Here is an 18580-nt window from a genome sequence, read left to right on the forward strand (position 1 = left end):
TCAATCCTTCACGCTTGCAGTTAGGGGTGGCAATTCGGGTCCAAATCAGGTTGGCGGGTCGGGTTCGGGTCAACAGACCCGCCAGAAAATCTGTTGACCCGAACCCCGACCCGCCAACCCGTGACGGGTCAGGTATGCTGACCCGAACCCGAAAATTTCAGGTTTACGGGGCGGCGGGTCGACCCGAAATGACCCGAAACTTAATTTTAATTTATTAATTTATCACTGTAATTTCTAATAAAATCAATTTCTCACAAAACTAATTACATAATCAAGTAATAAAAATTTAAATAAATGATTCCAAATCAAATCTAAAATAAATTAAACACCGTAAAAGTGTTTTATCCCAAGCAAAATATAAAATAAATTAAAACAATACAAAAGTGAAAAATAATATAATATATTATTTGTCCAAGTATAATAATTTCAACTTCACACAAATTAAATAAATTCGTTTAGGATTAAGTAATTAATGCCTTTGAAAAAAAGAATAACTTAGTTTAGTTAGATAAAATTATTTTTATGTTTATTAAATTATTTTTAATTCGTAAACGGGTCATATCGGGTCATATCAGGTCACCACGGGTTGACCCGAAATCGACCGGTTTTCTTTTCGGGTTCATCGGGTCCAACCCGATTCTGACCCGAATTCCCGAAACCTCAACCCAAACCCATTAATTTCGTGTTAGGTTCGTGTCGTGTCGAAAATTGCCACCCCTAGTTGCGGTGATACATTTGCGCCGACAAATTTGAGCGACGATCCGGGCTTTGATCGAGCCGTACCGTTCCTGATTTGTCTCGCGCCTTCAGATCCTCCTTCACGCTTCGACAAGAAGCAAAATATTAAGCAATCGTTCCGACGGAGCTAAATTACTACAGGATAAAGAACGAATAGGAAATTTGGATTTCGAAACAAAAAAGAGAGGGGTGCAACACGAGGACTTCCCAGGGGGTCACCCATCCTAGTACTACTCTCGCCCAAGCACGCTTAACTTCGGAGTTCTGATGGGATCCGGTGCATTAGTGCTGGTATGATCGCACCCGCCATGTTCCTTTCGCGTTATTCTTTTAAACTACCCCGTCCTGCGAAGCAGTGTGGCTTTTCTAGACCGAAATTCATTTTAAGCGTCAATTCAAGCATTTTCCTCTTATCCTTTTATTTATTTACTTTATATTTTTTTTTGTTATTGATTTGCACCCTGTTTTTTTCCCTCATCCCGCAACTCTAAATTATCATGAAATCAATCCTTCACGCTTGCAGTTAGGGGTGGCAATTCGGGTCCAAATCAGGTTGGCGGGTCGGGTTCGGGTCAACAGACCCGCCAGAAAATCTGTTGACCCGAACCCCGACCCGCCAACCCGTGACGGGTCAGGTATGCTGACCCGAACCCGAAAATTTCAGGTTTACGGGGCGGCGGGGTCGACCCGAAATGACCCGAAACTTAATTTTAATTTATTAATTTATCACTGTAATTTCTAATAAAATCAATTTCTCACAAAACTAATTACATAATCAAGTAATAAAAATTTAAATAAATGATTCCAAATCAAATCTAAAATAAATTAAACACCGTAAAAGTGTTTTATCCCAAGCAAAATATAAAATAAATTAAAACAATACAAAAGTGAAAAATAATATAATATATTATTTGTCCAAGTATAATAATTTCAACTTCACACAAATTAAATAAATTCGTTTAGGATTAAGTAATTAATGCCTTTGAAAAAAAGAATAACTTAGTTTAGTTAGATAAAATTATTTTTATGTTTATTAAATTATTTTTAATTCGTAAACGGGTCATATCGGGTCATATCAGGTCACCACGGGTTGACCCGAAATCGACCGGTTTTCTTTTCGGGTTCATCGGGTCCAACCCGATTCTGACCCGAATTCCCGAAACCTCAACCCAAACCCATTAATTTCGTGTTAGGTTCGTGTCGTGTCGAAAATTGCCACCCCTAGTTGCGGTGATACATTTGCGCCGACAAATTTGAGCGACGATCCGGGCTTTGATCGAGCCGTACCGTTCCTGATTTGTCTCGCGCCTTCAGATCCTCCTTCACGCTTCGACAAGAAGCAAAATATTAAGCAATCGTTCCGACGGAGCTAAATTACTACAGGATAAAGAACGAATAGGAAATTTGGATTTCGAAACAAAAAAGAGAGGGGTGCAACACGAGGACTTCCCAGGGGGTCACCCATCCTAGTACTACTCTCGCCCAAGCACGCTTAACTTCGGAGTTCTGATGGGATCCGGTGCATTAGTGCTGGTATGATCGCACCCGCCATGTTCCTTTCGCGTTATTCTTTTAAACTACCCCGTCCTGCGAAGCAGTGTGGCTTTTCTAGACCGAAATTCATTTTAAGCGTCAATTCAAGCATTTTCCTCTTATCCTTTTATTTATTTACTTTATATTTTTTTTTGTTATTGATTTGCACCCTGTTTTTTTCCCTCATCCCGCAACTCTAAATTATCATGAAATCAATCCTTCACGCTTGCAGTTAGGGGTGGCAATTCGGGTCCAAATCAGGTTGGCGGGTCGGGTTCGGGTCAACAGACCCGCCAGAAAATCTGTTGACCCGAACCCCGACCCGCCAACCCGTGACGGGTCAGGTATGCTGACCCGAACCCGAAAATTTCAGGTTTACGGGGCGGCGGGGTCGACCCGAAATGACCCGAAACTTAATTTTAATTTATTAATTTATCACTGTAATTTCTAATAAAATCAATTTCTCACAAAACTAATTACATAATCAAGTAATAAAAATTTAAATAAATGATTCCAAATCAAATCTAAAATAAATTAAACACCGTAAAAGTGTTTTATCCCAAGCAAAATATAAAATAAATTAAAACAATACAAAAGTGAAAAATAATATAATATATTATTTGTCCAAGTATAATAATTTCAACTTCACACAAATTAAATAAATTCGTTTAGGATTAAGTAATTAATGCCTTTGAAAAAAAGAATAACTTAGTTTAGTTAGATAAAATTATTTTTATGTTTATTAAATTATTTTTAATTCGTAAACGGGTCATATCGGGTCATATCAGGTCACCACGGGTTGACCCGAAATCGACCGGTTTTCTTTTCGGGTTCATCGGGTCCAACCCGATTCTGACCCGAATTCCCGAAACCTCAACCCAAACCCATTAATTTCGTGTTAGGTTCGTGTCGTGTCGAAAATTGCCACCCCTAGTTGCGGTGATACATTTGCGCCGACAAATTTGAGCGACGATCCGGGCTTTGATCGAGCCGTACCGTTCCTGATTTGTCTCGCGCCTTCAGATCCTCCTTCACGCTTCGACAAGAAGCAAAATATTAAGCAATCGTTCCGACGGAGCTAAATTACTACAGGATAAAGAACGAATAGGAAATTTGGATTTCGAAACAAAAAAGAGAGGGGTGCAACACGAGGACTTCCCAGGGGGTCACCCATCCTAGTACTACTCTCGCCCAAGCACGCTTAACTTCGGAGTTCTGATGGGATCCGGTGCATTAGTGCTGGTATGATCGCACCCGCCATGTTCCTTTCGCGTTATTCTTTTAAACTACCCCGTCCTGCGAAGCAGTGTGGCTTTTCTAGACCGAAATTCATTTTAAGCGTCAATTCAAGCATTTTCCTCTTATCCTTTTATTTATTTACTTTATATTTTTTTTTGTTATTGATTTGCACCCTGTTTTTTTCCCTCATCCCGCAACTCTAAATTATCATGAAATCAATCCTTCACGCTTGCAGTTAGGGGTGGCAATTCGGGTCCAAATCAGGTTGGCGGGTCGGGTTCGGGTCAACAGACCCGCCAGAAAATCTGTTGACCCGAACCCCGACCCGCCAACCCGTGACGGGTCAGGTATGCTGACCCGAACCCGAAAATTTCAGGTTTACGGGGCGGCGGGGTCGACCCGAAATGACCCGAAACTTAATTTTAATTTATTAATTTATCACTGTAATTTCTAATAAAATCAATTTCTCACAAAACTAATTACATAATCAAGTAATAAAAATTTAAATAAATGATTCCAAATCAAATCTAAAATAAATTAAACACCGTAAAAGTGTTTTATCCCAAGCAAAATATAAAATAAATTAAAACAATACAAAAGTGAAAAATAATATAATATATTATTTGTCCAAGTATAATAATTTCAACTTCACACAAATTAAATAAATTCGTTTAGGATTAAGTAATTAATGCCTTTGAAAAAAAGAATAACTTAGTTTAGTTAGATAAAATTATTTTTATGTTTATTAAATTATTTTTAATTCGTAAACGGGTCATATCGGGTCATATCAGGTCACCACGGGTTGACCCGAAATCGACCGGTTTTCTTTTCGGGTTCATCGGGTCCAACCCGATTCTGACCCGAATTCCCGAAACCTCAACCCAAACCCATTAATTTCGTGTTAGGTTCGTGTCGTGTCGAAAATTGCCACCCCTAGTTGCGGTGATACATTTGCGCCGACAAATTTGAGCGACGATCCGGGCTTTGATCGAGCCGTACCGTTCCTGATTTGTCTCGCGCCTTCAGATCCTCCTTCACGCTTCGACAAGAAGCAAAATATTAAGCAATCGTTCCGACGGAGCTAAATTACTACAGGATAAAGAACGAATAGGAAATTTGGATTTCGAAACAAAAAAGAGAGGGGTGCAACACGAGGACTTCCCAGGGGGTCACCCATCCTAGTACTACTCTCGCCCAAGCACGCTTAACTTCGGAGTTCTGATGGGATCCGGTGCATTAGTGCTGGTATGATCGCACCCGCCATGTTCCTTTCGCGTTATTCTTTAGTTAGATAAAATTATTTTTATGTTTATTAAATTATTTTTAATTCGTAAACGGGTCATATCAGGTCACCACGGGTTGACCCGAAATCGACCGGTTTTCTTTTCGGGTTCATCGGGTCCAACCCGATTCTGACCCGAATTCCCGAAACCTCAACCCAAACCCATTAATTTCGTGTTAGGTTCGTGTCGTGTTTTCAGGTCGTGTCGAAAATTGCCACCCCTAGTTGCGGTGATACATTTGCGCCGACAAATTTGAGCGACGATCCGGGCTTTGATCGAGCCGTACCGTTCCTGATTTGTCTCGCGCCTTCAGATCCTCCTTCACGCTTCGACAAGAAGCAAAATATTAAGCAATCGTTCCGACGGAGCTAAATTACTACAGGATAAAGAACGAATAGGAAATTTGGATTTCGAAACAAAAAAGAGAGGGGTGCAACACGAGGACTTCCCAGGGGGTCACCCATCCTAGTACTACTCTCGCCCAAGCACGCTTAACTTCGGAGTTCTGATGGGATCCGGTGCATTAGTGCTGGTATGATCGCACCCGCCATGTTCCTTTCGCTTTATTCTTTTAAACTACCCCGTCCTGCGAAGCAGTGTGGCTTTTCTAGACCGAAATTCATTTTAAGCGTCAATTCAAGCATTTTCCTCTTATCCTTTTATTTATTTACTTTATATTTTTTTTTGTTATTGATTTGCACCCTGTTTTTTTCCCTCATCCCGCAACTCTAAATTATCATGAAATCAATCCTTCACGCTTGCAGTTAGGGGTGGCAATTCGGGTCCAAATCAGGTTGGCGGGTCGGGTTCGGGTCAACAGACCCGCCAGAAAATCTGTTGACCCGAACCCCGACCCGCCAACCCGTGACGGGTCAGGTATGCTGACCCGAACCCGAAAATTTCAGGTTTACGGGGCGGCGGGTCGACCCGAAATGACCCGAAACTTAATTTTAATTTATTAATTTATCACTGTAATTTCTAATAAAATCAATTTCTCACAAAACTAATTACATAATCAAGTAATAAAAATTTAAATAAATGATTCCAAATCAAATCTAAAATAAATTAAACACCGTAAAAGTGTTTTATCCCAAGCAAAATATAAAATAAATTAAAACAATACAAAAGTGAAAAATAATATAATATATTATTTGTCCAAGTATAATAATTTCAACTTCACACAAATTAAATAAATTCGTTTAGGATTAAGTAATTAATGCCTTTGAAAAAAAGAATAACTTAGTTTAGTTAGATAAAATTATTTTTATGTTTATTAAATTATTTTTAATTCGTAAACGGGTCATATCAGGTCACCACGGGTTGACCCGAAATCGACCGGTTTTCTTTTCGGGTTCATCGGGTCCAACCCGATTCTGACCCGAATTCCCGAAACCTCAACCCAAACCCATTAATTTCGTGTTAGGTTCGTGTCGTGTTTTCAGGTCGTGTCGAAAATTGCCACCCCTAGTTGCGGTGATACATTTGCGCCGACAAATTTGAGCGACGATCCGGGCTTTGATCGAGCCGTACCGTTCCTGATTTGTCTCGCGCCTTCAGATCCTCCTTCACGCTTCGACAAGAAGCAAAATATTAAGCAATCGTTCCGACGGAGCTAAATTACTACAGGATAAAGAACGAATAGGAAATTTGGATTTCGAAACAAAAAAGAGAGGGGTGCAACACGAGGACTTCCCAGGGGGTCACCCATCCTAGTACTACTCTCGCCCAAGCACGCTTAACTTCGGAGTTCTGATGGGATCCGGTGCATTAGTGCTGGTATGATCGCACCCGCCATGTTCCTTTCGCTTTATTCTTTTAAACTACCCCGTCCTGCGAAGCAGTGTGGCTTTTCTAGACCGAAATTCATTTTAAGCGTCAATTCAAGCATTTTCCTCTTATCCTTTTATTTATTTACTTTATATTTTTTTTTGTTATTGATTTGCACCCTGTTTTTTTCCCTCATCCCGCAACTCTAAATTATCATGAAATCAATCCTTCACGCTTGCAGTTAGGGGTGGCAATTCGGGTCCAAATCAGGTTGGCGGGTCGGGTTCGGGTCAACAGACCCGCCAGAAAATCTGTTGACCCGAACCCCGACCCGCCAACCCGTGACGGGTCAGGTATGCTGACCCGAACCCGAAAATTTCAGGTTTACGGGGCGGCGGGTCGACCCGAAATGACCCGAAACTTAATTTTAATTTATTAATTTATCACTGTAATTTCTAATAAAATCAATTTCTCACAAAACTAATTACATAATCAAGTAATAAAAATTTAAATAAATGATTCCAAATCAAATCTAAAATAAATTAAACACCGTAAAAGTGTTTTATCCCAAGCAAAATATAAAATAAATTAAAACAATACAAAAGTGAAAAATAATATAATATATTATTTGTCCAAGTATAATAATTTCAACTTCACACAAATTAAATAAATTCGTTTAGGATTAAGTAATTAATGCCTTTGAAAAAAAGAATAACTTAGTTTAGTTAGATAAAATTATTTTTATGTTTATTAAATTATTTTTAATTCGTAAACGGGTCATATCGGGTCATATCAGGTCACCACGGGTTGACCCGAAATCGACCGGTTTTCTTTTCGGGTTCATCGGGTCCAACCCGATTCTGACCCGAATTCCCGAAACCTCAACCCAAACCCATTAATTTCGTGTTAGGTTCGTGTCGTGTTTTCAGGTCGTGTCGAAAATTGCCACCCCTAGTTGCGGTGATACATTTGCGCCGACAAATTTGAGCGACGATCCGGGCTTTGATCGAGCCGTACCGTTCCTGATTTGTCTCGCGCCTTCAGATCCTCCTTCACGCTTCGACAAGAAGCAAAATATTAAGCAATCGTTCCGACGGAGCTAAATTACTACAGGATAAAGAACGAATAGGAAATTTGGATTTCGAAACAAAAAAGAGAGGGGTGCAACACGAGGACTTCCCAGGGGGTCACCCATCCTAGTACTACTCTCGCCCAAGCACGCTTAACTTCGGAGTTCTGATGGGATCCAGTGCATTAGTGCTGGTATGATCGCACCCGCCATGTTCCTTTCGCTTTATTCTTTTAAACTACCCCGTCCTGCGAAGCAGTGTGGCTTTTCTAGACCGAAATTCATTTTAAGCGTCAATTCAAGCATTTTCCTCTTATCCTTTTATTTATTTACTTTATATTTTTTTTTGTTATTGATTTGCACCCTGTTTTTTTCCCTCATCCCGCAACTCTAAATTATCATGAAATCAATCCTTCACGCTTGCAGTTAGGGGTGGCAATTCGGGTCCAAATCAGGTTGGCGGGTCGGGTTCGGGTCAACAGACCCGCCAGAAAATCTGTTGACCCGAACCCCGACCCGCCAACCCGTGACGGGTCAGGTATGCTGACCCGAACCCGAAAATTTCAGGTTTACGGGGCGGCGGGTCGACCCGAAATGACCCGAAACTTAATTTTAATTTATTAATTTATCACTGTAATTTCTAATAAAATCAATTTCTCACAAAACTAATTACATAATCAAGTAATAAAAATTTAAATAAATGATTCCAAATCAAATCTAAAATAAATTAAACACCGTAAAAGTGTTTTATCCCAAGCAAAATATAAAATAAATTAAAACAATACAAAAGTGAAAAATAATATAATATATTATTTGTCCAAGTATAATAATTTCAACTTCACACAAATTAAATAAATTCGTTTAGGATTAAGTAATTAATGCCTTTGAAAAAAAGAATAACTTAGTTTAGTTAGATAAAATTATTTTTATGTTTATTAAATTATTTTTAATTCGTAAACGGGTCATATCGGGTCATATCAGGTCACCACGGGTTGACCCGAAATCGACCGGTTTTCTTTTCGGGTTCATCGGGTCCAACCCGATTCTGACCCGAATTCCCGAAACCTCAACCCAAACCCATTAATTTCGTGTTAGGTTCGTGTCGTGTTTTCAGGTCGTGTCGAAAATTGCCACCCCTAGTTGCGGTGATACATTTGCGCCGACAAATTTGAGCGACGATCCGGGCTTTGATCGAGCCGTACCGTTCCTGATTTGTCTCGCGCCTTCAGATCCTCCTTCACGCTTCGACAAGAAGCAAAATATTAAGCAATCGTTCCGACGGAGCTAAATTACTACAGGATAAAGAACGAATAGGAAATTTGGATTTCGAAACAAAAAAGAGAGGGGTGCAACACGAGGACTTCCCAGGGGGTCACCCATCCTAGTACTACTCTCGCCCAAGCACGCTTAACTTCGGAGTTCTGATGGGATCCGGTGCATTAGTGCTGGTATGATCGCACCCGCCATGTTCCTTTCGCTTTATTCTTTTAAACTACCCCGTCCTGCGAAGCAGTGTGGCTTTTCTAGACCGAAATTCATTTTAAGCGTCAATTCAAGCATTTTCCTCTTATCCTTTTATTTATTTACTTTATATTTTTTTTTGTTATTGATTTGCACCCTGTTTTTTTCCCTCATCCCGCAACTCTAAATTATCATGAAATCAATCCTTCACGCTTGCAGTTAGGGGTGGCAATTCGGGTCCAAATCAGGTTGGCGGGTCGGGTTCGGGTCAACAGACCCGCCAGAAAATCTGTTGACCCGAACCCCGACCCGCCAACCCGTGACGGGTCAGGTATGCTGACCCGAACCCGAAAATTTCAGGTTTACGGGGCGGCGGGTCGACCCGAAATGACCCGAAACTTAATTTTAATTTATTAATTTATCACTGTAATTTCTAATAAAATCAATTTCTCACAAAACTAATTACATAATCAAGTAATAAAAATTTAAATAAATGATTCCAAATCAAATCTAAAATAAATTAAACACCGTAAAAGTGTTTTATCCCAAGCAAAATATAAAATAAATTAAAACAATACAAAAGTGAAAAATAATATAATATATTATTTGTCCAAGTATAATAATTTCAACTTCACACAAATTAAATAAATTCGTTTAGGATTAAGTAATTAATGCCTTTGAAAAAAAGAATAACTTAGTTTAGTTAGATAAAATTATTTTTATGTTTATTAAATTATTTTTAATTCGTAAACGGGTCATATCAGGTCACCACGGGTTGACCCGAAATCGACCGGTTTTCTTTTCGGGTTCATCGGGTCCAACCCGATTCTGACCCGAATTCCCGAAACCTCAACCCAAACCCATTAATTTCGTGTTAGGTTCGTGTCGTGTTTTCAGGTCGTGTCGAAAATTGCCACCCCTAGTTGCGGTGATACATTTGCGCCGACAAATTTGAGCGACGATCCGGGCTTTGATCGAGCCGTACCGTTCCTGATTTGTCTCGCGCCTTCAGATCCTCCTTCACGCTTCGACAAGAAGCAAAATATTAAGCAATCGTTCCGACGGAGCTAAATTACTACAGGATAAAGAACGAATAGGAAATTTGGATTTCGAAACAAAAAAGAGAGGGGTGCAACACGAGGACTTCCCAGGGGGTCACCCATCCTAGTACTACTCTCGCCCAAGCACGCTTAACTTCGGAGTTCTGATGGGATCCGGTGCATTAGTGCTGGTATGATCGCACCCGCCATGTTCCTTTCGCTTTATTCTTTTAAACTACCCCGTCCTGCGAAGCAGTGTGGCTTTTCTAGACCGAAATTCATTTTAAGCGTCAATTCAAGCATTTTCCTCTTATCCTTTTATTTATTTACTTTATATTTTTTTTTGTTATTGATTTGCACCCTGTTTTTTTCCCTCATCCCGCAACTCTAAATTATCATGAAATCAATCCTTCACGCTTGCAGTTAGGGGTGGCAATTCGGGTCCAAATCAGGTTGGCGGGTCGGGTTCGGGTCAACAGACCCGCCAGAAAATCTGTTGACCCGAACCCCGACCCGCCAACCCGTGACGGGTCAGGTATGCTGACCCGAACCCGAAAATTTCAGGTTTACGGGGCGGCGGGTCGACCCGAAATGACCCGAAACTTAATTTTAATTTATTAATTTATCACTGTAATTTCTAATAAAATCAATTTCTCACAAAACTAATTACATAATCAAGTAATAAAAATTTAAATAAATGATTCCAAATCAAATCTAAAATAAATTAAACACCGTAAAAGTGTTTTATCCCAAGCAAAATATAAAATAAATTAAAACAATACAAAAGTGAAAAATAATATAATATATTATTTGTCCAAGTATAATAATTTCAACTTCACACAAATTAAATAAATTCGTTTAGGATTAAGTAATTAATGCCTTTGAAAAAAAGAATAACTTAGTTTAGTTAGATAAAATTATTTTTATGTTTATTAAATTATTTTTAATTCGTAAACGGGTCATATCAGGTCACCACGGGTTGACCCGAAATCGACCGGTTTTCTTTTCGGGTTCATCGGGTCCAACCCGATTCTGACCCGAATTCCCGAAACCTCAACCCAAACCCATTAATTTCGTGTTAGGTTCGTGTCGTGTTTTCAGGTCGTGTCGAAAATTGCCACCCCTAGTTGCGGTGATACATTTGCGCCGACAAATTTGAGCGACGATCCGGGCTTTGATCGAGCCGTACCGTTCCTGATTTGTCTCGCGCCTTCAGATCCTCCTTCACGCTTCGACAAGAAGCAAAATATTAAGCAATCGTTCCGACGGAGCTAAATTACTACAGGATAAAGAACGAATAGGAAATTTGGATTTCGAAACAAAAAAGAGAGGGGTGCAACACGAGGACTTCCCAGGGGGTCACCCATCCTAGTACTACTCTCGCCCAAGCACGCTTAACTTCGGAGTTCTGATGGGATCCGGTGCATTAGTGCTGGTATGATCGCACCCGCCATGTTCCTTTCGCTTTATTCTTTTAAACTACCCCGTCCTGCGAAGCAGTGTGGCTTTTCTAGACCGAAATTCATTTTAAGCGTCAATTCAAGCATTTTCCTCTTATCCTTTTATTTATTTACTTTATATTTTTTTTTGTTATTGATTTGCACCCTGTTTTTTTCCCTCATCCCGCAACTCTAAATTATCATGAAATCAATCCTTCACGCTTGCAGTTAGGGGTGGCAATTCGGGTCCAAATCAGGTTGGCGGGTCGGGTTCGGGTCAACAGACCCGCCAGAAAATCTGTTGACCCGAACCCCGACCCGCCAACCCGTGACGGGTCAGGTATGCTGACCCGAACCCGAAAATTTCAGGTTTACGGGGCGGCGGGTCGACCCGAAATGACCCGAAACTTAATTTTAATTTATTAATTTATCACTGTAATTTCTAATAAAATCAATTTCTCACAAAACTAATTACATAATCAAGTAATAAAAATTTAAATAAATGATTCCAAATCAAATCTAAAAAATTAAACACCGTAAAAGTGTTTTATCCCAAGCAAAATATAAAATAAATTAAAACAATACAAAAGTGAAAAATAATATAATATATTATTTGTCCAAGTATAATAATTTCAACTTCACACAAATTAAATAAATTCGTTTAGGATTAAGTAATTAATGCCTTTGAAAAAAAGAATAACTTAGTTTAGTTAGATAAAATTATTTTTATGTTTATTAAATTATTTTTAATTCGTAAACGGGTCATATCAGGTCACCACGGGTTGACCCGAAATCGACCGGTTTTCTTTTCGGGTTCATCGGGTCCAACCCGATTCTGACCCGAATTCCCGAAACCTCAACCCAAACCCATTAATTTCGTGTTAGGTTCGTGTCGTGTTTTCAGGTCGTGTCGAAAATTGCCACCCCTAGTTGCGGTGATACATTTGCGCCGACAAATTTGAGCGACGATCCGGGCTTTGATCGAGCCGTACCGTTCCTGATTTGTCTCGCGCCTTCAGATCCTCCTTCACGCTTCGACAAGAAGCAAAATATTAAGCAATCGTTCCGACGGAGCTAAATTACTACAGGATAAAGAACGAATAGGAAATTTGGATTTCGAAACAAAAAAGAGAGGGGTGCAACACGAGGACTTCCCAGGGGGTCACCCATCCTAGTACTACTCTCGCCCAAGCACGCTTAACTTCGGAGTTCTGATGGGATCCGGTGCATTAGTGCTGGTATGATCGCACCCGCCATGTTCCTTTCGCTTTATTCTTTTAAACTACCCCGTCCTGCGAAGCAGTGTGGCTTTTCTAGACCGAAATTCATTTTAAGCGTCAATTCAAGCATTTTCCTCTTATCCTTTTATTTATTTACTTTATATTTTTTTTTGTTATTGATTTGCACCCTGTTTTTTTCCCTCATCCCGCAACTCTAAATTATCATGAAATCAATCCTTCACGCTTGCAGTTAGGGGTGGCAATTCGGGTCCAAATCAGGTTGGCGGGTCGGGTTCGGGTCAACAGACCCGCCAGAAAATCTGTTGACCCGAACCCCGACCCGCCAACCCGTGACGGGTCAGGTATGCTGACCCGAACCCGAAAATTTCAGGTTTACGGGGCGGCGGGTCGACCCGAAATGACCCGAAACTTAATTTTAATTTATTAATTTATCACTGTAATTTCTAATAAAATCAATTTCTCACAAAACTAATTACATAATCAAGTAATAAAAATTTAAATAAATGATTCCAAATCAAATCTAAAATAAATTAAACACCGTAAAAGTGTTTTATCCCAAGCAAAATATAAAATAAATTAAAACAATACAAAAGTGAAAAATAATATAATATATTATTTGTCCAAGTATAATAATTTCAACTTCACACAAATTAAATAAATTCGTTTAGGATTAAGTAATTAATGCCTTTGAAAAAAAGAATAACTTAGTTTAGTTAGATAAAATTATTTTTATGTTTATTAAATTATTTTTAATTCGTAAACGGGTCATATCAGGTCACCACGGGTTGACCCGAAATCGACCGGTTTTCTTTTCGGGTTCATCGGGTCCAACCCGATTCTGACCCGAATTCCCGAAACCTCAACCCAAACCCATTAATTTCGTGTTAGGTTCGTGTCGTGTTTTCAGGTCGTGTCGAAAATTGCCACCCCTAGTTGCGGTGATACATTTGCGCCGACAAATTTGAGCGACGATCCGGGCTTTGATCGAGCCGTACCGTTCCTGATTTGTCTCGCGCCTTCAGATCCTCCTTCACGCTTCGACAAGAAGCAAAATATTAAGCAATCGTTCCGACGGAGCTAAATTACTACAGGATAAAGAACGAATAGGAAATTTGGATTTCGAAACAAAAAAGAGAGGGGTGCAACACGAGGACTTCCCAGGGGGTCACCCATCCTAGTACTACTCTCGCCCAAGCACGCTTAACTTCGGAGTTCTGATGGGATCCGGTGCATTAGTGCTGGTATGATCGCACCCGCCATGTTCCTTTCGCTTTATTCTTTTAAACTACCCCGTCCTGCGAAGCAGTGTGGCTTTTCTAGACCGAAATTCATTTTAAGCGTCAATTCAAGCATTTTCCTCTTATCCTTTTATTTATTTACTTTATATTTTTTTTTGTTATTGATTTGCACCCTGTTTTTTTCCCTCATCCCGCAACTCTAAATTATCATGAAATCAATCCTTCACGCTTGCAGTTAGGGGTGGCAATTCGGGTCCAAATCAGGTTGGCGGGTCGGGTTCGGGTCAACAGACCCGCCAGAAAATCTGTTGACCCGAACCCCGACCCGCCAACCCGTGACGGGTCAGGTATGCTGACCCGAACCCGAAAATTTCAGGTTTACGGGGCGGCGGGTCGACCCGAAATGACCCGAAACTTAATTTTAATTTATTAATTTATCACTGTAATTTCTAATAAAATCAATTTCTCACAAAACTAATTACATAATCAAGTAATAAAAATTTAAATAAATGATTCCAAATCAAATCTAAAATAAATTAAACACCGTAAAAGTGTTTTATCCCAAGCAAAATATAAAATAAATTAAAACAATACAAAAGTGAAAAATAATATAATATATTATTTGTCCAAGTATAATAATTTCAACTTCACACAAATTAAATAAATTCGTTTAGGATTAAGTAATTAATGCCTTTGAAAAAAAGAATAACTTAGTTTAGTTAGATAAAATTATTTTTATGTTTATTAAATTATTTTTAATTCGTAAACGGGTCATATCGGGTCATATCAGGTCACCACGGGTTGACCCGAAATCGACCGGTTTTCTTTTCGGGTTCATCGGGTCCAACCCGATTCTGACCCGAATTCCCGAAACCTCAACCCAAACCCATTAATTTCGTGTTAGGTTCGTGTCGTGTTTTCAGGTCGTGTCGAAAATTGCCACCCCTAGTTGCGGTGATACATTTGCGCCGACAAATTTGAGCGACGATCCGGGCTTTGATCGAGCCGTACCGTTCCTGATTTGTCTCGCGCCTTCAGATCCTCCTTCACGCTTCGACAAGAAGCAAAATATTAAGCAATCGTTCCGACGGAGCTAAATTACTACAGGATAAAGAACGAATAGGAAATTTGGATTTCGAAACAAAAAAGAGAGGGGTGCAACACGAGGACTTCCCAGGGGGTCACCCATCCTAGTACTACTCTCGCCCAAGCACGCTTAACTTCGGAGTTCTGATGGGATCCGGTGCATTAGTGCTGGTATGATCGCACCCGCCATGTTCCTTTCGCTTTATTCTTTTAAACTACCCCGTCCTGCGAAGCAGTGTGGCTTTTCTAGACCGAAATTCATTTTAAGCGTCAATTCAAGCATTTTCCTCTTATCCTTTTATTTATTTACTTTATATTTTTTTTTGTTATTGATTTGCACCCTGTTTTTTTCCCTCATCCCGCAACTCTAAATTATCATGAAATCAATCCTTCACGCTTGCAGTTAGGGGTGGCAATTCGAGTCCAAATCAGGTTGGCGGGTCGGGTTCGGGTCAACAGACCCGCCAGAAAATCTGTTGACCCGAACCCCGACCCGCCAACCCGTGACGGGTCAGGTATGCTGACCCGAACCCGAAAATTTCAGGTTTACGGGGCGGCGGGTCGACCCGAAATGACCCGAAACTTAATTTTAATTTATTAATTTATCACTGTAATTTCTAATAAAATCAATTTCTCACAAAACTAATTACATAATCAAGTAATAAAAATTTAAATAAATGATTCCAAATCAAATCTAAAATAAATTAAACACCGTAAAAGTGTTTTATCCCAAGCAAAATATAAAATAAATTAAAACAATACAAAAGTGAAAAATAATATAATATATTATTTGTCCAAGTATAATAATTTCAACTTCACACAAATTAAATAAATTCGTTTAGGATTAAGTAATTAATGCCTTTGAAAAAAAGAATAACATAGTTTAGTTAGATAAAATTATTTTTATGTTTATTAAATTATTTTTAATTCGTAAACGGGTCATATCGGGTCATATCAGGTCACCACGGGTTGACCCGAAATCGACCGCTTTCTTTAGTTTTGTTTTCCTTAACAGGGGGATGCGAGCAAGGACGAGAGCCCAGTGTAGGTTAGCCTAGTCTAGTTTTTGTTTTGTAATGATTCTCACCCTAGTGCTTGGCACGGGCTGGATGTATGACGAATTGAGAACCTTTTTATATTCGATATTTGTACTTCCTTTTGAGATAGAAATGTATATAAGTTTCGCTTTGGTTTTATTTCGGATTTGATTGAGGTTCGACTGAGTCCTGACGAGAGTTGGGCAGGCGGTCCGCCGAACCCTTTGGTTCGCCTTAGAGTGAGGTGGGGCTGTCACAGGTGGTATCAGAGCCTACTTCGCGTGGTCTCTGCGCGGAGTGAATCTGGACTGAGTGGTGAATAGGTATGAAGGAGTAAGTACTCGTTCGAGCATAAGCTATGAATTGTGGATGTTATAGGTCTTAAATTTTCTTGTGGTATTTGAGGACCATAGATAGGTACGTCTGGTAGGAATTTCGATTGTAGATGGTTTATTCTTGGGACTGGCCAACTCGAGATGTGAATTATCTTATTTCGGATTCTCGTGCCCGAGTACTCCAGAGTTGTGGCGATGCTAGCTTCTAGGTACTTGAGACTTGTATTTTGGAAACATGAACAGGCTTTGTCCGGCTAGAATGAGTATAAGAGGTCTGCGGACATCTAGTGAATAGAAAGTGACGTGAGAGACTGGACGGGGTTATTTTAACTGGGACTGGGACAATATACCCCATTTTCTTTGATTTGTCCTTATACTGTTACTCCTTGTCCTTGTTTGTGGTATGTTAACATCTACACGTGTACCATTGACCGCATTTGATTATTTGTTTAATGTGATACGTCTTCTTGATATATGGTGTGTTATGTATGTATATGTCTATTTGTGTATTTGGTGTGCTAGAATTTAGTTATTCTAGTCAACTCACTGCGTTTATTCACTATATTACTTTTTGGGGAAAAGAAAAGAAAAGAGAGAGGAAAAAAAATATATGGAGGGGAGACGTGGTCGTGGACGTGGTCGAGGCCGTGGAACTAAGCGGACCTCGGAACCAAGAGAAGAAAGGGAAACGTCAGTCGAGCAAGAGCAGGGACCGAGAGTTGTGACTGGAGACCAAATGGCGACGACAATGCAACAAATGACGGATATCTTGGCAAGACTGGTGGATCAACAAGGCCAAATACCCGTAAACCAAACCCGGAACCCTGAGATGGCCGAGGATAGGGCTCTTGAAAGGTTCCAGAAGTTTGCTCCTCAAAAATTCTTTGGAGGGCCCGATCCGAACGTAGCTGAACAATGGGTAGAAACCATGGTTAACATCTTCACAGCTCTAAACTACACTGAGCAAAGGCAAGTGAACTTTGCAGTGTTCCAATTTGAAGGACCGGCCCGAGCGTGGTGGAACGTTATTAAAGCAAAATGGGAAAGAGAACAGACTGCATGTCACGACCCCACCTCCCCCTATGGCGAACCAGAGGGTTTGGCGGGCCGCCTGCCCAGCTCTCGCCAGGACTCAGTCGTTCACTACAAACCTCAATTAAATTACAATATACAATCTCAAATATAAATCAAATATTCCAACAATTACATATCAAAAGCGAAGCGTCCACACTTCCACTGCGCCACTCTGATCCTTGATACCAACTATTATACAGGAGGAAGTCCAAAACTAGCCTATTACACATCCAAGCAATTCTAAACGTTCAATACAATCCCAATATGAACCATTACACAAAAGGAAATCCAAGTTCAATCCATACATGAGATAATCCACGAATAAACACTACAAGCCCTTCCTTCGCCTTGAGCCCTGTGGAGGGGAATAAAACATTTTGGGGTGAGCTAGAAGCTCAGCGAGTAACCAGTAAAATCAGTTATCAAATCAGTTTCACAATCGTTCATTTCAAAAATGTCATTTCAATATGGAGTATCAATAATTCAAGAAACATTTACAATGGAAAGCGATAGTAACATTCATGAAAAGGATACGTTCGTTCTCCTGTCATTTCATTGCATTTTGGTTTCATTCGTGCATTCATTCACCCCGTCCCTGGCTTTTGGCCAGGCTCCACCAACCTACAAGGTAATAATCGAGTATACCGAAACGTTCACCCAAGTTCCTAATCGCCCGACCGAGTCCGTTTCTGGCTCGAGACGACCGGTGACAAGGGGCAATGGCCAGTTCAGCCCAAAAGGCTTACATTCATGCGCAAGTAGCATTTAATCATTTATCATGAAAATTTCACATTGATTTAGGTCGAGTGCGATAAAGTACACGCTCGCCTCGAAAACTCGTTTAGCAATCATTGAAAGCAAAATCAATAATAACAAGACACTGATATGCAAGCACGCATGATATGTAAGAAAACAGTTCCAAAATTAACTTTGAAAACAGCTCAAAAGTAAATAATGCGGGAAAGCGGTTCAAGAGTAAATTTGGAAACAGTTCAAAAGT

At 39.9% G+C, this 18580-nt stretch overlaps 13 non-coding genes across 13 annotated transcripts; all 13 read right to left on the minus strand.

Annotated features, from left to right (window-relative positions):
• Window positions 1-924: 924 nt before the first annotated feature.
• LOC140029301 (5S ribosomal RNA) lies at window positions 925-1043 on the minus strand. Its single transcript, XR_011833205.1, has one exon. It is a non-coding gene; the product is annotated as a 5S ribosomal RNA (ribosomal RNA).
• A 1123-nt stretch (window positions 1044-2166) lies between these two features.
• Window positions 2167-2285, minus strand: LOC140029302 (5S ribosomal RNA). Its single transcript, XR_011833206.1, has one exon. It is a non-coding gene; the product is annotated as a 5S ribosomal RNA (ribosomal RNA).
• Window positions 2286-3408: 1123 nt separating this feature from the next.
• Window positions 3409-3527, minus strand: LOC140029303 (5S ribosomal RNA). The gene has a single exon (XR_011833207.1). It is a non-coding gene; the product is annotated as a 5S ribosomal RNA (ribosomal RNA).
• Window positions 3528-4650: 1123 nt separating this feature from the next.
• LOC140029304 (5S ribosomal RNA) lies at window positions 4651-4769 on the minus strand. The gene has a single exon (XR_011833208.1). It is a non-coding gene; the product is annotated as a 5S ribosomal RNA (ribosomal RNA).
• Window positions 4770-5220: 451 nt separating this feature from the next.
• Window positions 5221-5339, minus strand: LOC140029305 (5S ribosomal RNA). Its single transcript, XR_011833209.1, has one exon. It is a non-coding gene; the product is annotated as a 5S ribosomal RNA (ribosomal RNA).
• Window positions 5340-6464: 1125 nt separating this feature from the next.
• On the minus strand, window positions 6465-6583 carry LOC140029306 (5S ribosomal RNA). The gene has a single exon (XR_011833210.1). It is a non-coding gene; the product is annotated as a 5S ribosomal RNA (ribosomal RNA).
• Window positions 6584-7718: 1135 nt separating this feature from the next.
• Window positions 7719-7837, minus strand: LOC140030660 (5S ribosomal RNA). Its single transcript, XR_011834576.1, has one exon. It is a non-coding gene; the product is annotated as a 5S ribosomal RNA (ribosomal RNA).
• Window positions 7838-8972: 1135 nt separating this feature from the next.
• LOC140029308 (5S ribosomal RNA) lies at window positions 8973-9091 on the minus strand. Its single transcript, XR_011833212.1, has one exon. It is a non-coding gene; the product is annotated as a 5S ribosomal RNA (ribosomal RNA).
• Window positions 9092-10216: 1125 nt separating this feature from the next.
• On the minus strand, window positions 10217-10335 carry LOC140029309 (5S ribosomal RNA). Its single transcript, XR_011833213.1, has one exon. It is a non-coding gene; the product is annotated as a 5S ribosomal RNA (ribosomal RNA).
• A 1125-nt stretch (window positions 10336-11460) lies between these two features.
• Window positions 11461-11579, minus strand: LOC140029310 (5S ribosomal RNA). Its single transcript, XR_011833214.1, has one exon. It is a non-coding gene; the product is annotated as a 5S ribosomal RNA (ribosomal RNA).
• A 1123-nt stretch (window positions 11580-12702) lies between these two features.
• Window positions 12703-12821, minus strand: LOC140029311 (5S ribosomal RNA). Its single transcript, XR_011833215.1, has one exon. It is a non-coding gene; the product is annotated as a 5S ribosomal RNA (ribosomal RNA).
• A 1125-nt stretch (window positions 12822-13946) lies between these two features.
• Window positions 13947-14065, minus strand: LOC140029312 (5S ribosomal RNA). The gene has a single exon (XR_011833216.1). It is a non-coding gene; the product is annotated as a 5S ribosomal RNA (ribosomal RNA).
• Window positions 14066-15200: 1135 nt separating this feature from the next.
• Window positions 15201-15319, minus strand: LOC140029313 (5S ribosomal RNA). Its single transcript, XR_011833217.1, has one exon. It is a non-coding gene; the product is annotated as a 5S ribosomal RNA (ribosomal RNA).
• Between the last annotated feature and the right edge of the window lie 3261 nt (window positions 15320-18580).

This window comes from Coffea arabica, chromosome 11e (genome assembly GCF_036785885.1).
Source record: "Coffea arabica cultivar ET-39 chromosome 11e, Coffea Arabica ET-39 HiFi, whole genome shotgun sequence".
Lineage (NCBI taxonomy): Eukaryota > Viridiplantae > Streptophyta > Magnoliopsida > Gentianales > Rubiaceae > Coffea > Coffea arabica.